This window comes from Leptonychotes weddellii, chromosome 10, assembly GCF_054177405.1.
Source record: "Leptonychotes weddellii isolate Sample4059 chromosome 10, ASM5417740v2, whole genome shotgun sequence".
NCBI classification, from domain to species: Eukaryota; Metazoa; Chordata; class Mammalia; order Carnivora; family Phocidae; genus Leptonychotes; species Leptonychotes weddellii.
The window spans coordinates 46,630,390-46,653,749 of NC_138378.1; the positions used below are offsets into that span (position 1 = coordinate 46,630,390).

General features: G+C 46.4%; 1 protein-coding gene across 12 annotated transcripts in view; it reads right to left on the minus strand.

Annotated features, from left to right (window-relative positions):
* The window catches only part of NCK2 (NCK adaptor protein 2), a 145,365-nt gene that overhangs the window by 101,787 nt on the left and 20,218 nt on the right, over positions 1-23,360 (minus strand). For 4 of the 12 annotated variants that reach the window (XM_081833319.1, XM_081833318.1, XM_031019205.2 and 1 more), the window contains 2 exons: positions 19,114-19,265; positions 15,241-15,349 (listed from right to left, as the gene is read on the minus strand). The exons of 7 other annotated variants lie outside the window; for them this stretch is intronic. The gene's annotated coding sequence lies outside the window, so the exon portion shown is untranslated. The remainder of the gene's footprint in view (positions 1-15,240; positions 15,350-19,113; positions 19,266-23,360) is intronic. One more of the 12 variants, XM_031019197.2, reaches the window with a different exon arrangement.

Sequence of the window (23,360 nt, forward strand, 5' to 3'; positions counted from 1 at the left end):
GCCCAAGGCCACTCAGCCGCAAGGGGCCAGGCAGGGGCTGGTACTAAGGCAGCGGGCCCGAAGGCAGCCCTCCTGGCCTCCAGGACACGTGGGAAGGGAAGAGACCTAGGAAGGGTGCAACGCTGGAGCCCGGGGACGGCGGGAAGGAGGACAGGGCAGAGGCCAGGACTCGAGGATGCAGAAAAACCAGAGATAGCAGTAGAGACAGGAATCCGAAGGGCCAGGCTGCCACCCTCCACAGAGCCGTACCCTGAGCCGGCACACGTCAGGTCCTTTACAAAAGGATTTAGCTCTCCTTCACAGCCCCGGGATTGTGGCAATTCATCCTTCTCCTAAACACACATACAGGCCGTGCGCTGAAGGAACCTCCTAGCAGCCCGTGCCTCGAGCGGAGCAGACATCAGACCCAAGTGGAGTTCAAGGCCAACCCCAAGGCTGGCCGCAAAGTCTCCAAATCCAGAGAGCTTCCGGGGCGAGCGTGGGCCAGCACGCCCACCCTGTACCCCACCGCCCACCAGCTGTTCCCAGGGCCAGGTGAGATGAGCAAGAACTCCCAGCCAGGCCCAGCACACAGCTAGTGCTGCTCAGTTAATGGTAACGGTTGCTATTACCCAGACTCAAAAGAACCGTTTTGTTTGGTATCAGAGCCATCTGTATACATTTCTCCGTCTTCCCTGTATCAGGTGTGGAGACTGTCTGCAATTTACCGTTCTCTCCACAACACCAATCGTGCATCCCTCCACAGAAGAGAGGATCGATAAAAGGCTGGATGAGTGAATTAATTAACTGATAGAGAACTGTACAATGGAAGGGACATGAGAATAAGGCAAATAAAGCAGAAGGTAAATGAGAAAATCGACAGATGGGCAAAGGGTGGACACACATAGATGAAAAGATGCAAAAAAAAAAAAAAAAGGCAAAAGATAATAAGTGCAGGGGACAGAATGGTCTGGGTTAAATGACTGGTGTCTCCCTGGAGTGTCTTTCTGGACCAGAAGGATTTCATCGCTACCAGCTATAATCATCCATTTTCTTCAGCACGCCAGATAAGAACAAATAAATAAAAAGACATTGCACTTACTAGGAGGAATTAAGCACCCTATGCCCAACCTCCTGCTAGCCCAGGGGTGACGTTCTGCATATGACTGAGTTCTCCCGGGCTTTTTCATACAAAGCACAATAGCAAACATCGCTGTGCACACAGCAGGGTGACCCCAGCCTTGGCAGGAAGGCTTCAGACACCTGAGCTGACACTGACACGGCCTGGTCAGATGAGCTCGGCAGCTCCCACTCCATCCCGGCTGGTTTACACTCTCCCCGTATTTCATGGCAGGGAAACGCACCTGTGGGTCCTTTCAGGTCAAGAGAGGTAAACCAGGCAGCATTAAAATTCAGCTTTCTACTGGAGGTCTTCTGATTGAGTCACTTTTACTCCGCTTTAATTTTATCTCTGTGATTATCAAGAACTACATTCCCATGTCCCTCCCCACTGACAACACTATGACTATTTTGTCCTATGGCTCCAGACGGCACAGGAAAAGGAAGCTTCCAGAGAGGCTCCTCGGTGGGGAGGGGAAACTGCCCTCCGTGCTGTGCCCACCGGCACACAAACACCATGGCCACCTCAGGCTCCCAGTGACATTACCCAGAACCACATGCCTGCTCCAGAAAGCATTCTGAATTGTGAGGCTGTCCACCTGCATTCACAATTTCTTATCTTTAGCCATATACCCTATGCAGTCGGTTTTATAGGATGAAATACCTATGTATATCACAAGAATGCTGAAATGGGAAATGTCAGAAACACTAGCGATGCGGATCTGTCACCCAGCCCACTCCCCAGGGCCTGGAACACAGCTGGACACCGGACCCAGAGCAGGCAGATAGGTGTTTCCTCCAGAGGCCAAAATGCCATGCCCTTTGTTCACAATTTTGAAGGTGCTAGAGTTTCCACTAGATTAAGTGAGAATCTTTTATGGAAAGCACTTAACAATGGCCTGACCCATACCCATGCTCAATTTAAATGTTAGTGATTAGCATTATTATATATCAGTGATAATAGCACATTCATGCTCACTTATGTTGTAAAAACCCGAAAACCTCTTCACATTGTATACCCTTAGCCCTTACCCGCTGGGACACAGGAAGGCAAGAATGACGTGCATTCCTCCATGCATTCCTAGCACAGCTTCTGGTACATGGTAGAAACGGCTCGTGAATGTCACATGCCCCTTCACACTTCATTGGAAGCGGTACCCACCATTACTGGCATGAAAAGGAAATCGGGAACAATTTGCTATGTAAGCAAATGAACCTTTCCTCTCCCCTTCGTCCCAAGCTCAATCTGCAGGGGGGGAAATACTTCTTCCTGGCCATACAAATTAGCACTTACCACTTGCACAGTTTACAACCAGCAAGTAAGACCAGCTCAGAGCCAACTCCGCATCAAGCTATTCTTACCCTAAATAAAAAGCACCCTATATGTGAGCGACACAAGAGAATCCCCACCCAAGGGCACCGTTCAACCACTAGCTCTGCCTTTTACCTAAAATTCTACCAAAGGCAACTCACACCAACCTGTAGAACAGTTAACATCTAAGTAACATCTGAGCAGGAACAAATTAATACAGAGACTGCTAACCATGCCCCCATCCTGGTGATTACAGGCAAGTCAGCCCTTGTGCACTGGGTTACTTTTGCAATTAAAACAAAATAAAACAGAACAAAACAAAACACCTCACTAATTAAAAATGGAAAACCAACCAACCAACTAAATGATCACAGGGTCCCCACTGGCTCATAATTATGCCATTTAGCATACTGTGATTGATAAGCCAGGAAGTTCTGACATCAACTAGAGAAAAGATGTAAACTGAAAAAGCCATGTCTTCCTAAGAGCAGAAAATTATGTTTTCAACAGAATCAATGACCGGAGGACTCATTCACATCTAAAACTGCTTTTACAAAGACTGTAACAAGTATGCCTTCAGTTCTGTTCATGCTTACATGCTGGAAATTCACGATGCACAAGGACATATGTTTCTGTTCTCTGTTAGAGAGTAAACGGAGCTGATGTGGCAGAGTACGTGGCCCGCAAGGAACAGAGTCTGCAGACCTCCGTCACCCAAACAATGATCAGATGAAGAAGATCAGTATTCAAAGCTGTGAGTCACGGAAGAGACATCAACTTTTACACTTTGCATTTTACTTCAGGAAAGTCAAACAAGACAAAACTGCCTTTTGCTAGCTGTGATATTTTAGTTTCCAGGAAAGGGATGTATCTAAAGCAACTCTGCAAAAGACTCATGAATTGCTAAAAGTCTTCTTGTCTCTCCGATATGAGGCTGGTCTTCCACAGATGCCACCACGTTCCCCCCTGAAGTGGCCCGGCGTGGTGATGGTGGCCTGAGTTTACCTGTCATACTGCAGCTGGACAAGCCCCTTCCAGGGACAGGCCAGCACCTCACTAGCGAGCCAAGGCAGAGCCAAGACAGCCACTGAGGAAGCTGGCATTCACGTCCTTTTCCACCTCCCACCGGCACGCATCACGACAGAGCGTGGTGGTGGGGCCCCTGACCCAGTGTGACTGGTGTCCTTATAAGAAGCCAGAGACACAGGGGGGCCACCATGTGATGATGAGGGCAGAGACCGCAGCTCCACAGCTGCAGGCCAAGGAACGCCAAAGCCTGAGGTAACCTGAAGCTCATAAGAGGCAAGGAAGGACTCTCTCCTCCAGGTGTCAGAGGGAGTGCGGCTGCCAACACCTGGACTTCAGACTTCTTGCCTCCAGAACCGTGAAACAGTAAACTTCTGTTGCTTTAAGCCACCGAGTCTGTGGTACTAGGAAAGGTATACAGTCAGTTTCTGGGAACATGGGGGCTATTTCCCAGGCCAGACGGTGGCCACCCTTCCAGCAGGCTCTAGCCTGCACCATCAACATCCCCACAGCCCCGCGGCCTGGAAGCTGCAGCGGGGAGCCAAACTTGGGATTAAGAACCAAGTGATTTTCTCTTCAACTTTAGCAGTTTGAGGGCTTTTAAAAATGGTTGCAAAGTCATGCACAAAGCAAGAAAAGTCTCTTTTAGAGCATGATCAAAGACATGAAAACACCTCTGATCAGACAAGTACTTGAAGATCTCTGAGGAAAGAAACATATTGCAATAATCACTAGACTCAGTGACCACAAAACAACGCTCTCCAGAACGTACAAGGCTCTGAAGAAATAACAAAAGAAATTACTTAATCATTTACATAAAATTAAAAAGCTTGATAGAGAAAAGCCAACAGAAAATCTACTCCCAATGGGTATGAGTATGTATTAAAATCCAAATATCAACACTGCCAAAATAATAGTAACATTATCCACACCAACAGTTACTAACACACGTAGTTTTATGCATATAACTGACATAAAGCACACAACATATGGAACACTTACCAAATTACCAAGCACCCGTCAGAAATGATTAGGAGCTGGGGCAAACTCAGTGCATCTTACTAAGTCGTATACTGCATTAGGGAATATGGTATAAAAGGGCATCATTATTCGTGATGCCACACTGTGCCCCTTCCCCACCCCCACCTAGCTCCTTCCACCTGTGCAGAGGGGAGACTCTGGTGGTGAGTCGGATGCCCCAGGACGTTGCAGACCTCATTTTACTATCTACCTTCCACTGCCCTCATCCTCCATAGGTAGAAAAGTACCTAATGCATGACCGGGGTTCACTGAATTGTAGTAAGATGTTCCTGCAAGGCACAAACCTGGGCTCTTTGTTTCAAAGAGCTTCAGTTGCTCCCTGAAGTGGCCACCAGCATTTCCGAGCACATGCTACATGAAGCAGGGCTAACCAGGCACGAGCTCAAATCTGTGGGGGAGGCTGTGCATCTCCCTGGTTTTGGGAAGGCCTGGTCTTCAAAGCACACACACGCAAGAAAAAAGTTCAGGCAAGTCTCTTTTCTAGTGACAACCTACAAGGCTCCCCAAGGGGATGGGGACCAACCAAGCTCAGGCTAGGTTACAAACGGCCCTTTTGGCATTTCTAAACACCACTCAGCGCATTTTCATTGCTATTGCTGTTCAGTTTTAAATCACTGCATATTTTTTTTAATTTTTATTTATTTATTTATTTATTTGACAGAGAGAGAGAGAGAGCACAAGCAGGGGGAGCGGCAGGCAGAGGGAGAGGGAGAATCAGGGTCCCTGCTGAGCAAAGAGACCGATGTGGGACTCGATCCCAGAACCCTGGGATCATGACCTGAGTCAAAGGCAGATGCTTAACTGGCTGAGCCACCCAGGTGCCCCTAAATCACTGCATATTTTAGAGAAAAGCCCATGGTAAGGCTTGCCATGGCCCTTTTAGAGCTAATTCAGCAGGAGCTAAGACTCAGGCTCGCTGTTTCCCCAGCCGCTTCAGCAGAAAGCCTAGCACATCTCATGCGGATTTTAAAGATTTTATATATTTTTTTGACAGAGAGAGACACAGCGAGAGAGGTAACATAAGCGGGGGAGTGGGAGAGGGAGAAGCAGGTTTTCTGCTGAGCAGAGAGCCCGATGCGGGGCTTGATTCCAGGACCCTGGGATCATGACCTGAGCTGAAGGCAGACGCTTAACGACTGAGCCACCCAGGCGCCCCTCATACGGATTTTAAAACCACCTTTCAGGGGATTTTAAAACCACCTGTTTTACATTGCCAGAGTCCTTCTACTTATGCACCCAGATGCCAGCTGGAGAAACAGGCATGGGTACCTGAGAGTTGACAGCTACCACCGTTCACAGACAACTGCAGGGTCATCACATGCCAAGGAACAGGCTCCTTTCAGGCACCACTCTTTATAAACCTTACAACTACCCTAGGAGATAAGTATTACTATTGTTCCCATTTCTCAGATGGGAAAACTGAGGCACAAAGAGCCCTCCAAACCAAAGTCCCACAGTACCAAGTGGAAGGCCACGATCCATGCCAGGGGACCAGATCTGTACCACCATGGTGTACTGCCTCTCGGGGTTAAGTGCACGAGGGTTCAAAGACAGGCGTACAGGAGAGGCCCAGGAGACCTTCTAGGAAGGAGCCACTAGTTCTAGCTCTGGGGTAATCCGGACGCTCCAAAGGAGAGATGCCATTGCACTCCTGCCACATGCAAGGAGGTAAACAGTGGGGCCGGTGGGGAGGCAGGCTAAGCACTGGAACAGCATGGGCAAAAGCACAGTGTGTAAAAGTGCATGGCCTTGTTGGAAGTAAACCAGTGTGATTATGTTCATAAAATTTAAAAAGTACTAAATGGTGGCAGATGAAGCAAAGATCTTATTTTTAGGGCCCTTTAATAACACCCAGGAGCCCAGACTTTATCATGAAATGGGGACCCAGAGGCTTCTAAGGAGAAAAGTGAAACAAGTACATCTGTGTATTAGAAAATCAACCCTCCTACCGATAAAAGGTTGATGAGAGGGAGGAAAGTCCAGAAGCAGGAGGATGAGAGGACTGTGGCCAGGTGAGAGAGAAAGGCCTGGTCCGGGCAATGCGAAGAGAGAAGGTCAACGTTTCAAGGCATGGTGACCACAGGCTACCCTCTGATCTGTGACTGTTGGCTCAGTGTAATTATTAATAGCACCCCTTTCCGCTAGCAAAGGTGCCTGGCGCAGCCAGAAATACGGTCACTGTATTCCACACCTGCTTGGGCACAATACACGTACGGTAAGAGGGAGAAGCAGGATTTGAGGATGAACATAAGAATTTTAGCCCAGATACCAGATAAAAATAAGGGTGTGTCTTTTAGATAAATTTACGTACATGAAAACCGTATTATGGAAATATGACAGATCTAAATATTTATGACCATCCTGCCCCCATTTGACCTAGATGCTGCGAAACGAAGCTTTTTGCCCTGAAAATTTCACTTTAAAAACTATTCAAATATTCTACGATATTTCTTCTTCTTGATTAATCTCACAATCAGAAATTTTTTTCCTAGTAACAAATGTATGCCTCGTCTCCAGTGCATCCAAAATATTCTTCGTTGAAGTAATGCATACCACGAGAAAAAAACAAAACTAAATAAATGGGAGGAGGAAGAGCTTATGAAGAGGATAGAACTGAATTAAATAATCGAGGAACAGCAAGGTCCAGAGAACTGACTCCGCTGTAAAGCGTGTGGGTGCGTATATGACATTATGTAAGACAGCAGAAGGCAGTCTGATCACACACACCCACGTAGGCCGCGCTATCCCCGCACTGCTTTTCTCATGTCAGTTCCTCCTTTCGTGCAGCTAAGAAAGTTAATCCCATCCTCCAGCCTATATGAACTGCACAAAACAAATCTCCTGCTAGGGAGGTACATGTGCACGTCCGGGAGTGTGGGTTTTAAACCACAGACAAACCAAGAGGTCCAATTCAAAAGCCGTATTATTAGTGGAATAAAGCTAGCACTCTTTGTACACATCCTCCACCTGTGCCGCACTCAGTGGGTGGGCAACAAGTTCTCTCTTCCCTCCAGGCGCCCACGGGTGGGTCCTCTACAGTGTCTGGATTCACAGGGGCTGTATTCTACCCCAGGAAGCTTTGCTGGAACGCTGCAACCTCTCACTTCGCAGGGGGTAAAGAGGGATGCTGCCATACCCTCAGAGATAAAGGACCACAAGGGCAACCGACTTAAAGCATCCCCTTTAATTAAATTAATGCAAAAAGTAAAAGTTCTGAGTGCTGTCTTCTTTGTTCTCTTCAGGCATGAGTCTAAGAAAAAACACATTTTACTAACCACTCCTAGTCCAATTATTCTCAATAATTTCTCAATTTTGATATTTTATGGAAACCACAGTTCTGAGTTTCAAAGAATATATTCTTAGAGCAAGTTCGTAACACTCTTTTTTAAATAGCCATTAGCCCAATTTATGCACACAACCAGCAGTTCTAAGGGCGTTATTTCTTACCGTCCAAGGAGACCTGAGCAGGGGCTCGAGCAGACGGTGCCCTGGCTACCTGATGTGGCCACAGCGCTGGCATTCCTCTGTGGGAGGCTGCTCACTGGGAGGCGGCCCAGACCAGTGACTTCCCCTCTGCACTCAGTGGCCCTTCTTCCCATCCCCACGCATATATAATAAGGGTAGTCGTGTTCTCCAGGACATCCTCCTCCTCCCTCACGGGGGATGGTCACTGACCGGCTCGAGGTGGGCATCTGACCGACGTGGACCAAAGACGTGCCCCCCTGAGAGGTGGGATACAGAGCGGCGCTTCCGTGAGCCACACAGCCTCCGTGCTGTTGGGGCGACTGTCCCCCCACCCCGCAAGCCCCGGGAGAGGTACCGCAGGCCCGCAGGGTGCAGAGAGAGGCAGAGCATAGAGGCAGGGCGGCTCTCCCCTACGTGTCCCCAAAGCCTTGCCGACACCCCTTCGGAAGACACCCCACCCTCAGGACGACTTCCCCTCTTGCTTCAGGGAGCTCCAGAGGGGCTCCGGTACCTGCCACCCTGGCCGCTCCTCTGAGCACGCTGGGGGAGGCCGGGGAGGGGAGCGCCAGATGCAAACACAGAGTGTGGGGGCGCCGCATAAAGGCAGGAGCTTCCTGTTCCTGGCAGAAGGGCAGCAGGGGCTGGACGGATAAGCGAAACCGCTCTGCTGGGATCTGAACCCCGTCAGCATCACCAACGCCGAGCCGCCCCTGGGCAGGGCTGTGCAGGAAAGCCTGCGGTCGCTTCCTGCTTGTCAGCGGGGAACAGTCTGTCCGAGGCTTCAAAGCATGGTTCTGCCCCCCGCCCCCCGCTGCCGACCGGCGCACCAGAGGGAACCACGGTGCCTCCCCGAGACTGCACGGCAGCACCTGGGTGTGCAGCGCACACGTGGACGGCTGGTAACTTCCCCGTGGTGCAGCTGCGATGGGATCATTTATATTCATTTCTGGTAGCCAAAGCGGGCATGTTCAACTTTTTGTTTTGGTTTCCCTCCTTTTCTGCGAGTATAGTCTGCGTGATGCATGACTGGTGGATTCTCAGTACTCCATTCCTATTGATCCACGCTGAGATGAAACAGCAGCGACCACTCTTTGTCCCCCACATGCCAGGTGGCACCGGGGCAGTTCATTCCACCCACACTCGGGAGAGTCCCTGTGCCAGATGTGCCCTGGCGTCCGGACCACTGCCATCCGGCCACGCTCCCCTCTGGACCACTGAGGCTACATTTCCCAGGCCCTTACCAGCTGGACTCTGGGTAAGGTTCTGCCAAAGAGGGGCCCTGGTGCAACATTAAAAAGCAGGAGGGGGCACCTGGGTGGTACAGTCAGTCAAGCATCGGACTCCTGATTTCCGCTCAGGTCATGATCGCAGGGTCCTGGGATCGAGACCCACAGCATCGCAGCATCAGGAATCTGTGCTCAGCAGGAAGTCTGCTCTTGAGAGATTCTCTCTCCCTCTCCGTCTGCACCCCTAACCCCGAGCTCGCTTGCCCTCTCTCTCTCTTGCTCGCTCGCTCTCTCCCTAAAATAAATAAAAATCTTTTAAAACTAAAAATAATAATAATAAAAAAAAAGGCAGGAGGGAAAGGTGAAGACTTGCCCACTCCCACCCCCGCAAGGCAGGAGCAGGGTTCTAGAACAGCATGGCCAATGCATGGCAGCAAGTGGCTGAGGCTCAGGCTGTGCCTTAGCTCCCAGGGCAGGACCAGCAGTTCAGGCTTCCTGCTGGCGTGGGGGGTGACGGCGGGGAGCACCTGCTCCTGGGCTCTGGGGGACTCCCATGTCCTTGTTTTGTTCCTGCAAACCTAGAGCCAGCGCTGGCTCAGTTTCTGATCTTTGGGTAACATGTCCTCCCCCTTTGGCTCCTTCAGCCCTTTATACCCTTTTGTAACCATTCCCTGGACTAGACCTTGTGCATCTAAATTACCTAAGAGGTTTCTATTTTGCTAACGGAGAAGCCCCAAAGAGGGCAGAAAGAATCCCCCAGCCACAGTGAAGCAGAGTCCATCTGAAGAATTACAGCTGGCCAATGTGACTCTCAGGTGAGTCAAAACAGAAAAAAAGCAAAGGGCGGTGTCACTTCTCACCTGTCACCTGAGGTCTGACTGCTAAAAGTCCCTGCAGCCCGGGCAGAGCTGACATCACTCTGCTAACCAGCTGGGCCGCCTGGAGGAGGAACACAGCAAGCTAGCCCACATCAGCCGCTCAAGCAACCAAACCTAGAAGAAAATCCACAAGTTCCTTCTTCTGCTCATGCTCAAAATGTCATAAAGGTCCCCTGCTGGGCCAGGGGGAAAACCCAGGACTTGTGCAGTGCAGCTGCCCTCCATGGGTGGGCAGGCAAGGCATAGGAAGCAGCCCTGACCACAGCTGGGCGACCCCTTACCAGCCAGCCAGAAGGCCCACCTGTCATATGCCTGGTGACAGAGGGCTCTGAAACCCTCCCCTCAACTTTCTTTGGCTTGGAACCCTTCGAGAAGTAAGGGACAAAAGGCAGGTAACTGAATTGCTACAGAAAATCCAGGAGGTACGATGATTATAGCTGGAACGAAAGCTGGGGGTCTTCCACCCTGCCCCCGGGACATGAAAGGGAAGTAGGGGCAGCTGGTGACACAGACGGCAGAGCAGACCTCTGGGATTCCCTGGGGAGGATCTGAGGGCCATGGTGGCCTTTCCACACCCACTTCTCCCCAGAGGTGGACCACAGTAAGGGACATACACGGTGCTATGCTAAATTAGGCTAAACCAAAAATACGATGGGTGCATTTTCTTCCAGTTACTCCCTAGGTAGAAGTCATTCACTCCCTAAGCAACTGATGGTCAACAATTAGGCCTTCTGCTAGATTTTGGGCTTTTTTATAACCACAAAACCAAAGGGAACTTTGACAACCAGTTATTCCAACCCTCTCATTTACAGATGAAGAAATTATGAGCATGATCAGTGAATAAAGGAAAAAATCCACATTGAAAGAATCCAAGTGAACCAATGTAGCTCCTGAAACTTACACACAGGGAGGCGTGGTGCTCTTGGTTAAGTGAACCAGGCAGCAAGGTCAAGAAGGAAAAAAACCCTAAGTTTCAAAAGGGTATAATTAGCTGGATTATTCTTCACTTAAAGGTAGCATGAGACAGCTCCTTTATCTACAGCAGAAACTACTGAGGTCCAACCATAAACTCATAAATAATGTTTAAAACCCAAAGGAGACAAGAAAGAACCTACATATAAAGGTTCAATAGCGACAACTGAGAAAAACAAGCAAGTTGAATGAAAAGCAAGTTAGAACACACCAATTTGAAGTTAAATTTAAACATTACATTCCGGTTAAAAATAATCCCAAGAAATGACATGTATCTGGAATTCACTTTACGGTCCTCTAGTGGGGAGCATAGGAGAGGGAAGTGAGTGAAGCAAAGATGAAATAAGATGGGCCCTGAGCTGCTGAAGCTGAGTGATGTGCTACACATTCTCTGTGCTTCAGAATTTCCCAATTTAACATCCACATAAAACTAGCAAATCCTCACCAAACATGCACCCTTGTGTCCCGCACAGTGCAAATTACTTAGCATGGGACTGGAGTATCAACGCCACTCCTAATGCATGTCACTTATTATTACTTCTTACAAAATAAAGTTAGGCCAAAATCAGATCACAAGGTATTCAGATGACATGACTTCACTTAATTTCTAAATAAATCAACCTGGTAATGATTTTTGAAAGCATTTTTTTCAATTATACATCATGAATGACTTCTTAAGCTAGATTTCATTAGATAAACATATAATTCAAAAGAAAGGTTGCTTTATAGATGATCTATATTAATCAGTGTCCCACAGATGCCTGCCACAAGCTTCTAAGTAAATGTGAGTTAAAACTGAGTCTGTCTGTGGACCCAGATTTTCGTGATTCCCAGGCCCCAGACAAATTGAGACACACTCCCACCTTGCCCATGACGGAGGACGGGCCCTGCAGTCGAGTCAGTAACTGTGTGCTACCCTGGCCACAGCTGACCAGACCAGCAGTGGACACCTGCCCTAACAGACAAGTGAATGGGCTCCAGGACTCAGAATCACTGCTTCAGGGACCTCTGCACACCGTGACACAGAAAGGACCCCTATACCCTTCACAGGTCCACCACCAAATTCTTACATCGATTCTTCAATGCTTCAATTTTATTTTTGCTCAAACAGAAAAGAGTGAGCATCGGTCAGACCACCATCACATCGGGCAGAGTAAGGACCTGCTTCGAGGAGGCAGAGGTCCTGGGAGTGAAGAGAACTCAGGTACCTAAAACATCCCTCCCTAAGGCACCTCTCCCGCCAGATTTCCTGATGTGCATTTCACTTGGTGTCTCTGGTATTTTTCTTATGATCCAAATTTTTTCTTTTAAGCAAAATAAATCAGTTACACAAATGATTACTACTCAAAGGAGGACAGAAGAGCAAAGCAAAAGGCCACACTACTGTCACTCTCCCACTGGACACATGTTCCTGGGAGCAGGGGCTGGGGCCCACCTCTTCCGGGCAGGATCACCAGGGCCTAAAACGCCGCCTGACACAGAGTAGGCAAATAGTTGTTGAGTGGGTGACTGACACTTGAAGTCTTTCAAGGAAAAGATACCCACACACTGGAAGCTACAGCATTTAAGTAAGGAACCATGATGTGCCAAAGGGACGCCACCATGGTCTGAATGATTGTGTTCTACCCCAAATTCTTACCGTGAAATCCTAACCCTCAAGGAGATGGTATCAGGAGGAAGGGCCTTGGGGAGGGGAACAGGTCATGAGGGAGGAGCCCCCATGAGTGGGATTAGTCTCCTTATAAAGAGACCCTGCAGAGCACCTCTGCCCCTTCCACCACGTGAGGATCCGAGAAGTCTGCAAGCCAGAAGAGGGCCCTCGCCCGACCAACCCTGATGGCACCCTGACCTTAGACTTGCAGCCTCCGGTACTGTGAGCCACAAATGTCTGCTGTTTAGAAGCCACCCAGTCACAGGTATTATGGGATGGCAGACTAAACAAACTCACATTATGGCCATGGTCCTGGGGATGATTCTAGGAGAGATTTTAAGTATGAAGTGGCACAGATTACATACACCACAGGAGTCTTTCTAATGACCTTGAAGTTACCTGTTCAGCAGGTTACACATACATTGTACACGGTCACAAACAACACAAGAAGCAAGGGGGTGTTCCAGGGAAGAAGTGGCACAAGCAAGACAGGATGGAACCCGCACGTTCACTGGACAGGGAGAAAGGTCTGCCTAGAGCCGGTGGCTGGAAGCCGAAGGACAAGGGGGCTTACACTGCCAAAAGACACAAGGAACTGCTGCATTCAGTGGCAGGGAAATGACAATGACAGTCCTTGGCTTTATCTGGGAGGACAGCGGAGGGGACGCGGCAGGACCAGGAGACCAGGGACAGGGAGGGACACCGACTCCAACACGACACTCAGCTGCACCCACTGTGTAAGCGGAATGGGGAGAAACGGCCACTTCCATAAAGAAGCACTCAGGAAACAAAACTCTAGCAGGAACTTGGAATGCCTCAAACTCCCTGAAATCAGGGGCAACACTGCGTTGCTGTTTTCTTTCCATGTCCTCTACAATGAGGACCCAATGCTCAGCATCAGTGACACTTAAGTCCTGGCCATGTGTCAAAACTTGAGGCTGACCCCAAGCTGGGCTAGTGGCGGGGGGGTGGAGGGGAGCAGAACCAGAGATCCAGGCACTTCCGGAGAATCTGAGACTAGACCAGCTGCCTGAAGAGGGGATCGAAGGCATCCAGGATGATGCCCACAGCCACCGGGAAGGAAGAAAGGCATGTTTCCCTTTTCCTCAGCCTTCCCCTCACTAAACACAGGCAGATGCATAGGATGTTTAATGCTGCTCCTTCCAAGGGGTTGGAAGATTCTCTCTGGGGACTAAATAAGCAAGCTGAGTATTTGAGCTGAGCCTTGAGAAAGTGAAAATCAACAGTCTAAATCCACGGTCCTCAAACTCAGGGCCAGAAAGGTCAAGAGTTCCCAAGAGGCTCAGAGAGGCCGTTTGGGAAGATCCCGATAAGAGACTGCTCTCAATTCTCCACTACCCTTGAGACCATCGGCCTCACGTAGGACAAGACTCCCTGCCCTCTGCGCCACAGGCAGCTTGGCAGACAGGGGGCAGCTTACAGGCTGTAGTTCCCGAAGCCTTCAAGCGGAAAAGCTCTAGGACCCTTCTCCAACACCTCATCTTTGCAGGGTGGCAGGGAGGGGATGGAAAATTAGGCCCTCCAACTGACCTGGGAGGGAGAAAGTCAGCCTGAGAAAGCTGCTGGGAACAGCTGTGGGGAAAAATACAGATCTGAGTGACAGGCAGGCCTGACAAAGGAGAGGAGGCTCTGATGCCAGAAGGGTTTTTAATTCAGACAGAAGAAAATAAGAAACAGTGGCAAGGAGTGTTCTGCCAAGGTACATGCTTTTTCTAAAAAGGTTTATGAAGTCAAAGCCAGTCTCAAAGCTGTTTCTGAATGAGTCTCCCCCAAATTCATCTGCTGAAACCCTAACCCCCAGTCATGGTATTTAGAGGTGATTATAGGTCTATAGGAGGTCATGAGGGAGGGGCCCCAGGCTGGGATAAATGCCCTCATCAGAAGAGGAACAGACCAGAGCCCCTTCTCGCTCCACCTCTTGAGGACACTGAGAGAAGGTAGCTGTCCCCAACCCAGAGAGCAGACCCTCTCCAGACACTGCATCAGCCAGTACCTTGATCTTGAATGCCCAGCCTCCAGAACCGTGAAAAACAAACATCTGTTTTTTAAACCACTCGGTCGAAGGTATTTACTCTAGAGCCGCTCAAGCTAAGACAGCCTCTATTTAAGAAACATTGGCATTAAAAAATATTATCCTCTAGTGAGAAGAAAAGAACACAGTTTTCACTTAAGCCATAATACGATGAGAAAGAACAGGAAACCACTCTTGAAACATCTGTCCAAAATATAACTTAGATTCATGTTTCCTACTGTAAAGTCAGAATGAAAAATACGAAAGAGGGCAGAAATGATGATATTAACATCAGGACTATCAACAATGAAAACTGAAATTATAAACAATTTAAAAAATGACTTAATGTAATATAGCTTACTTCCCCAAAATGACTTTCTGGAATATCTGAAATATTTAAAGAGGCTAAAAATACTTTTTCAAAAATAATTTTCTTGACCTGTTAAAATAAAGATGTCTGAATGAAAATTAATAAAAATACCCCAGACTACTAACTATCAAGGTCCACATCCTAGGCAAGATAGCTTTCTAGGACTTACCACATGAATCCATCTCTGAATCATGACCTCATCATTTTACAGACAATGGCCTACGTTTCTGGAGCGCATCTACAACCCCTTAGAAATGACATCCTGTAGCCTTCTATTCCTAAAAAAAAAAAAATTATTTTACATGTGATCATTTGTGGTCACCCACACACCGTACAGTAAGCTGCAGCACTCAGTTATAGAAAAGCACAGTATCCTATCTCTGATACCTCTTATCACATATGCCTCAGAAAGATAAAAGCCAGATGCAAACACCACCCTTTAATAAGATCTTTAACATCAGATAGAGCTACTGACCCTGCTTTTAACTTCCAGACACACTAAAAGAAATTTTATTCATGTCCTTGAAGTTTAAAGAATTTTGAGAAACCCATGTCCAAAATATTACATTTTTTAAAAAAAATCTGATTCTTAGAAACTCCTTTAGCAACCACGCCCCACTTACACAGCTCCCAGACATTCTCTGCCACCATCCCTTTCTTCCTGCAATATACCTTTTCTTTACTTGTTAGTGCTTTACATGATGTAATGAAACAAATGCAAAAATACTTAGATAATGTGATGTGTAGGGCACTGTTCTCAGTGTTTTTGCATATTTTAATCTTCATAACAGCCCATTTTCCAGTGAAAGCTACTGAGGCACCAAGAGGGGAGGTAACCCGCCCAAGTCCCAGTCCTAGTGATGGACCAAGATCTGCCCCCACCGGTGCCTCTGGTTCCCGAACCCTGGCTTTAAAATTGCACGAGCAAGCTGAATAGTAAACATTAAGAATACAGACACATCATGCAAGCAAGGGAGACCAAAAACTACATGAGGAATAAAAATCTTAGTTTTTCTCTGGTCTTCCTCCCGAACCAGCTTTATCGGTAACGTCTGGATGCTCACGTGCCATGGAGGTGCCTGGACAGTCTGACTCCTCGGGGAGGGAGCTGCATGGACAGGTGGGCCTTCTCGGCCAGATCTGTCTACTTTACCCTGTGGTTCCACATGGCAGCAGGTGGGGTGGTGGCTTCACCCCCCATCCCACTTCTTAGAAAACCTGCACCCTAGACGCCTATTTGCTACAGTGGAGTTATTCTTCTGTTAAGTTATTGTAAGTAGAGTCACCATTTTGTGCTACATTTAATCAGTTTGGATCTCTAAGCTTCCCTAGAAATGTTACTGTATCTTTCCTACATTTGCTTCCTGAGAACCAAGAACCGGGGGAGTTAGCAGCACAGTCATGATTAGTCAAGAGAGGGTAGAGAAGAATGTAAAATAAGAATGCATCAGCTGTTTTAGAGAGGAGGAGTGTTCTTAAATAGGGCACAGCCAGCTGGGAGGAAGAAGGGAGGGAAGGCATTCTAGGGCTGTCCTGGTGTGGTATAATAAAAAATATATTTGGTCTTGCTCTGTGGTTTCTGGCACAGAGCTCCCAGAACCCCTGGAATTTCCGGAGTGATAGGGAGGTCTTGTTATTCAGACCAGCCCCTTAAGACCATGCCCAAGTTTATGCTAATGAAGTGACTCAGGGCTAGCCCCAGCTAGCTTCAGGATGGGGACTGGCCACAGAAAGACCAACCTACAGGATTAAGAGGGTGGGAACTTTCAGCGCCAGCCCCCAACAACCAAGGGGGTGGGGCTAGACACTGGGTTATAAAAACTCTAGAACAACAAGATTCAGGGAACTCCAGGGTTGGGGAACACACTGATGTGCTAGGAGGGTGGCAGGTCTGGAGAAGGTATCCAGGCTCTGTACCTCCCCCAGGCCATACCTTTCCCTATACACCTCTGCCATCTGGCTGCTCCTGCATCCTTTGTAATAAACCATTGATATGAAATTCTGTGAGTCCTTGCAGCAAATTATTAAACCTATTGAGGGGGTCATGGGAACCCCCAATTTTCAGCCAGTCGGTCAGAAGGATGGGAGGGCCAGAACCTTAAACTGGCATCTGAAGTGAGAGGGAGCCTTACACGGTCTGCGCTAACTCCAAGGAGCTGGTGTCAGAATTGAACTGAATTAAAGGATGCCCAGCTGGTATCAGAGAAGCAGAGAGCTGTGCGGTTCAGTAGCCCCTAGCCACATGTGGCTGCTGAGCACTCACGATACAGTCAAGTCCATCTGCATCCTGCTGTAAGGGTAAAACACACTGGATTCCACAGACTTACGCAAAAAAGAAAGAAGAAAAAAAATTAAAAATCAAACATCTCATTAGTGATTTTTTTTTAAGATTTTTATTTATTTATTTGAGAAAAAGAGAGCGAGAAAGGGAGAGATAGAGCAGAAGCAGAGGGAAGGGGCAGAGGGAGAGGGAGAAGCAGACTCCCCGCTGAGCAAGGAACCTGAAGTGGGACTCAATCCCAGGACCCTGGGATCACGACCTGAGCCAAAGGCCGACGTTTAACAGACTGAGCCACCCAGGTGCTCCAGCATTAGTGATTTTTTATACTGACTGTAAGTTGAAATGAAATTGAACTAAATAAAATACATTACTAAAATTAATTTAATCTATTTCTTCCTACTTTTTCAATGGGATTAACTAGGAAATTTCAAGTTACAGATTTAGCTCACATTGGTGGCTTGCATGATAGTCTATGGAATGGAGCTATTTTAAATGCTTTCATTTCTAAACATGTAGGGGCTGAAAGCCACTTTTCATCTGGAATTTTCACCTGCAAAGAAAGCAACTACCTGAGGATGGGAGAGCGGGATGTGAGTAATCAAGGGGAGAAGGAATTAATATTCATCACATGCTTCATTTGTGCCAGGAACCACCCAGTACCTGGTACAATTTCACCCTAAATCCCCTGGATGATGAGAATCCTCTTCCTATCAGAGAAAAAAGCACCAAACCTCGCTTGCACCAACGAAGTCACAGAGCAAGGACTCCGACTGCACCCCCCTTCCTTCCTGCACAGCAGGGCTGGCAGACTTTTTCTGGAAAAGGACCAGATAATTATTTCAGGCTTTGCAAGCCATACAGTCACTGCTGTAATGACTCAACTCTGTCTTGTATCATGAAGGCAACCACAGACCATATGTAAATAAAAGGGGCCTGGCTGTGTTCTAATAAAACCAGCATCCCAAAAACAGACAGGCAGTCGGATCTGGCCCACAGGCCAACCCCTGTTCTACACAGTTAAAAACAAGACAATGGGTCCAAAATGGAGTTGCTTACGCTAAGACCGGTGTCACCAGACTGAGACTTAACAGTTTCCACTCTCCCAGAAATGGTATCTTAAACCAGTCAGTGAGGAATTGTCTACAAAGTACTACTTGGGTAATGTGCCTGACAGCAGCCCCCACCCCTGCCCCAGCCATCCCCTAAAGGAAAGTGACCTTGTCATGACCTACCGACTTGCTTTTCTGGCTCGTAAAACTTCCTTATTTCCATTCCCTCCCACCTACAAAAGCCTTTCATTTTGTATAGCTTCTCAGAGCTCCTTTCTGTCTGCTAAATGGGATGCTGCCCAATTCACGAATCGCTGAATAAAGCAAACAAAATCTTTGCACTTTACTCAGCTGAGTTTTGTTTTTTAAGTCTGATGGCAGTGGGGTAGGATGCAAGAGACTTCTGACGCCTTCAGGGATGGGAAACATAGGCCGACCCTTCGAGTTGTCTGTCTTGCCATTTCCAAGGTCCTCTCAGATGTGAGCTCCACTCATGCCGAGCTCCCGATCTAACTGGCTCTCTAGCCCAGGGCTGACAGGTCAGTCTACACTGACACAAGGCCCTAACAGAGCACCAGGCCTTAGTTAGCCCTTGATTAGTCCCCTGGTTGGTCCATGGTCCCAGTCCAGGACTTGGCAGATCGGCCTGAGCTGGCAGATGGTTTCCCCTGAAACCCAAATCCCTAGCCCCTGGTTAGTCCCTAGACCCCACCTGTTGGAATCTGCTGCTTTGGTCCAGAGTTCCGTGTTGGGAGCTGCTGGTGCCGCATACCTAAGGCCTTCTCTCGGCCAGTCCACAGTACCATCTCTTTGGTTACTGCTGGTGTCCACAGCTGTTTCCTCGGTTACTGCTGGTCTCTCTTACTGTGCACATGAGGTAAAGGAATAATAGATCCATAGTTAACGGGAATCTCAGAAGCCAAAGCTGCAAAATCGGTGGGCACGGCAGGCCAAGCACCGAAAAGCTCTTGGAATGCTCGTGCGAGGATAAGCTGGTCACAACATGGGTTAGATGGACACTAGGTCACCTGCCAACCTCAAGAAAATCTCCATGCAATGAGGTACAATATAAAGCACCACCTAATCCCCAACCCAGTGGCACATCCCTCTTAGGTATTAGTTTGGCTCCGAGGGACCCAAGGCTTAGCTAAGAAATGGGATCCTTTAGTTCCAAAGATTTGAGCATGCCAACTTCTGGTAAACCCGCTTGTTTTATATCTAAACTGTGGTCTTGGAAGCTGTAGATATCTACAAAAAATGACAAAATCTCATGAAGACAAGACAGAATGGCAATGGCCGTCATGGAGAACGTTCCAACTAGACAACATCATTCATTTAAGAAATGCACTTGAAAGCAAGGGTTCCCAAATCAAACAGATTGGGACACCTATTTTAATTGGCATGCAGAAGCCTCCAAAAGTCCTCAAGACTCCAAAATTGCTTCATTGATTCTTTACAAAAGGTTAATAAAAAATTAAAGACACAAGAGGTACCCAAACAAAAGCCTAAGATAGGACTCCTACTGCTCCCCTCTATCCTCCTTTATCTGAATACTCAGTCTGCCAATCCTCTGCCTGAACTGCCTTTCCACTCTGCAGAGACTACACAACTGTAAACAAAAGTCGGCCAAACTAGTGGTCTTACGGACGCCCCCATTTCTATCCTTGCAGACCCTTCATATGGGCTCCTCCCAGGGTCTGAGGGATTCTCTGGTAAACTCCCACCAGCCATTCCCTTAAACAGCCAAGGGGAGGGGCGCCTGGGTGGCTCAGTTGGTTAAGCGACTGCCTTCAGCTCAGGTCATGATCCTGGAGTCCCAGGATCGAGTCCCGCATCGGGCTCCCTGCTCAGCGGGGGGTCTGCTTCTCCCTCTGCCCTCTTCCCTCTCGTGCTCTTTGTCTCTCATTCTCTCTCTCTCTCAAATAAATAAATAAAATCTTTAAAAAAAAAAAAAAAACAGCCAAGGGGAAACTAAAATTGAAATTAATGGAAATCCTTTCCAAATTCTGGTCGATACTGGAGCAACACTCTTGAAACCCTACTCTGGAGTCTCTAGCTGGGACTGTGGGAAAACTGGCAGAAGTCGGCGAAGGGTGACTTGTGTGTCTTCTTGTACATCTCGTTTTGTGTCCTGAGAATTGTCTAAGTCTTCTTCCTATTGCTATCCGGAGTTGGGGAGGGAACAGGGCGCAGGAGTATCCTTGGCACCCTCCCTGGTAATGCCTTGTGCGTCCAAGGGCAGGGAGGGATAGTTCAGTACTGTCAGGAATATTTACTGTTTTTCCCAGCTGAAATCTGACAAGGTATTTGAAAGGATCTTTTTTAGCTCTGTGGTCAGTTGGCCAAATTGGAAGCTGATATTCAGAACTTAATAGTAACTCCCCTCAGCTAAAAGTACTCAGAGGGAAAGGAAAACATTCTGAAGACAAAACTCTAAATCTAGAACATAGGAATCTTTTGATTTCCATCTTAGTTGAATATCTTCTCCCAGAGACAAAGACACAAAATGAAGATGAGGTAGTTGGATGGGAGGGTCAGCCCTTTTGAAATCATTTTAGATCACAACCCAATTCCTTGAGGTATTAAAAACAGCTGCCTTTGTCTTACAAACTGAGCCTTTACAAGAAGAGAAATGCATCTCTGGAAGCAATTCAAAGCCCACCTATCCTTTTAACCAATCCCCAAATCTCACCCATTCATCTTAAAAGGCTCACAGGTACCATAAAATACGGAATTTAGGAAACAGAAGTCCCAGAGGAAGGAACCTGCATTCTCTCCCTGTGGTTTTGAGATGTAAATGTTCTACCTGGTCTCTCTAGGAAGTGAGGTACTTCTTATCAGAGGGAGAAAAAAAGTTGGGGCGGGATATTTGGAAAGAACGCAAATGAAAAATCTTGAAAGTCTTCTCCACAAATATTGGTAAAAAGTTTAAACCATCAGAATGGGTAACCTTAACTTATCCCATCTTCTAGAAACACAATTAGATTCCAACTGTTCTTTTAGAAACTAGAGAGTTTTGCATTATTGTACCCACCTTATGGTTAAAATTTTATTTTTTATTTTATTTTTTTAAAGATTTTATTTATTTATTTGACAGAGAGAGAGAGAGCAAGCACAAGCAGGGGGAGCAGCAGAGGGAGAGGGAGAAGCAGACTCCCCACTGAGCAGAGAGCCCAATGCGGGACTTGATCCCAGGACCCTGGGATCATGACCTGAGCTGAAGGAAGAAGCTTAACCGACTGAGCCACCCAGGCACCCCATATGGTTAAAATTTTAAGACAACAGCTGTAAGGTCTGTGTTTGTATGTATGTATGTTTATGTATGTCTAATATGTATGCTGTAGATGTGTGATATTTTTCTACCTCTGGATGGTATTACCAAAATTATTTTTTTTTTTAAAAAAAAAAGGTCTACTTAATTAGTTTAAATAAAAACATGCATTTACCAAATTAAGTTTCTAGACTCTCAGAAATATAAAAACTAACCCAAATATTTTTCAGGTTTGCCTGATCTAGGATAGTCTTCGGTAAAAAAAAAAAAAAAAAAGCGCAAGTTTAAAGTTTGTTGGTTTAATTAAAACAGGCATGTATTTAGAGCTACCAGCATTAAATATAATACTTTTATTCTGCCTGCATTTTCCACTCAAACAGATTTACCTTATCTCTGTTACAAAGTTTGTCAGCAAGAAAAATATCTTAATAGATAACTTTGTTTAATGTCTGCAAAATTTCCATGAGTAATTTAAATATGTTAAAAACAAGTGATTTAGATAGACATTAAGTAGGATAAAAGTTTTTAGGTGAACTTTTTAGCCATGATTATGTTTTACGGTGTGTCTACTTAAATAGTTTCCCCAAATATTTTTGATAACTTGAAACTTTGGAGTTTTGCTATGTTAAGTTAAATGATGTATAGTCATTGAATCTCTACTAGATCATTTTCAAATAAGATAAAATAATGAACATTAATTATTGAACACAGGTTTATCTAATCCTACTTTTGGTTTATTATAGAGAAACTTAAGATATGCGGGTAGATTAGTAAACATGTTCCACACAACACGGAGAAATTTACTAGGAGAAAGAATACATTTCTTCAAGTTATGAAATGTATTTATGAGTTTGCTGATCCACAGAATGCTAGTGTAAGAGACAGTCCATGATTGCTTACTTCTTAGTTTTCACTAGGAAATAAGGACTCTGGGCGTTAAGAATTCTGGTCAATAGAAGTACCTGAAACTTCTTATAAATAACAAGAGTGAAGGGAAACAACTATGTATTGAGTAGACAAGGAGAGTAAAATGACTAGTTGTTCCAGAATGATAAAAAAAAAACATATATATAAAACAAAATCTGAACGGATATAAACACAGTTGTAGGTTTGTGGAAAAGGAATCTCATAGAGGGAATTTTACAAGTGGTCAAGTGGGCTAAGATTGGAATGGATTTACTTAAGTTTTTCTAATGAGTTTTAATAGCAAGAGTACACTGGTACAAAATTAGAATTTGAATTTCTTCCTGATAAAAGGACAGTGTTCTCTTGGACCTTTAGTATGCTTTAGATCTGAGATGGTGAAAATTTCCTTATCTTTTAAGTAATCTGCCTAGGCAGCAAAGATTTTGTGTTTTAATCAAAATAACTTCCTGTGCATCACACTGTCTTCATCAGCTCTTGGGTTACTTAAGAAAACCCAATCTTCTCAATCCTAAAAGAGCTAAATTTTGTTCACAACTTTGTAACCGTCTGCATTTGCCTTTAACAGCATCTTCTATTGTCATTTTGGTTAAACAGATAATGAAGTATTATATCATAATGATCTGTGATCCTATTTAGTCAAATGTTCAAACCGCTTGACGTTTTGACAACTTCCTAAAATCAAATTCTAAATGGGGGCTTTTTCCACCTTAAAGTAACTCTGAGATTTCCCAGAGGGCTCCTGGAAAATCTCAAAGGATTTG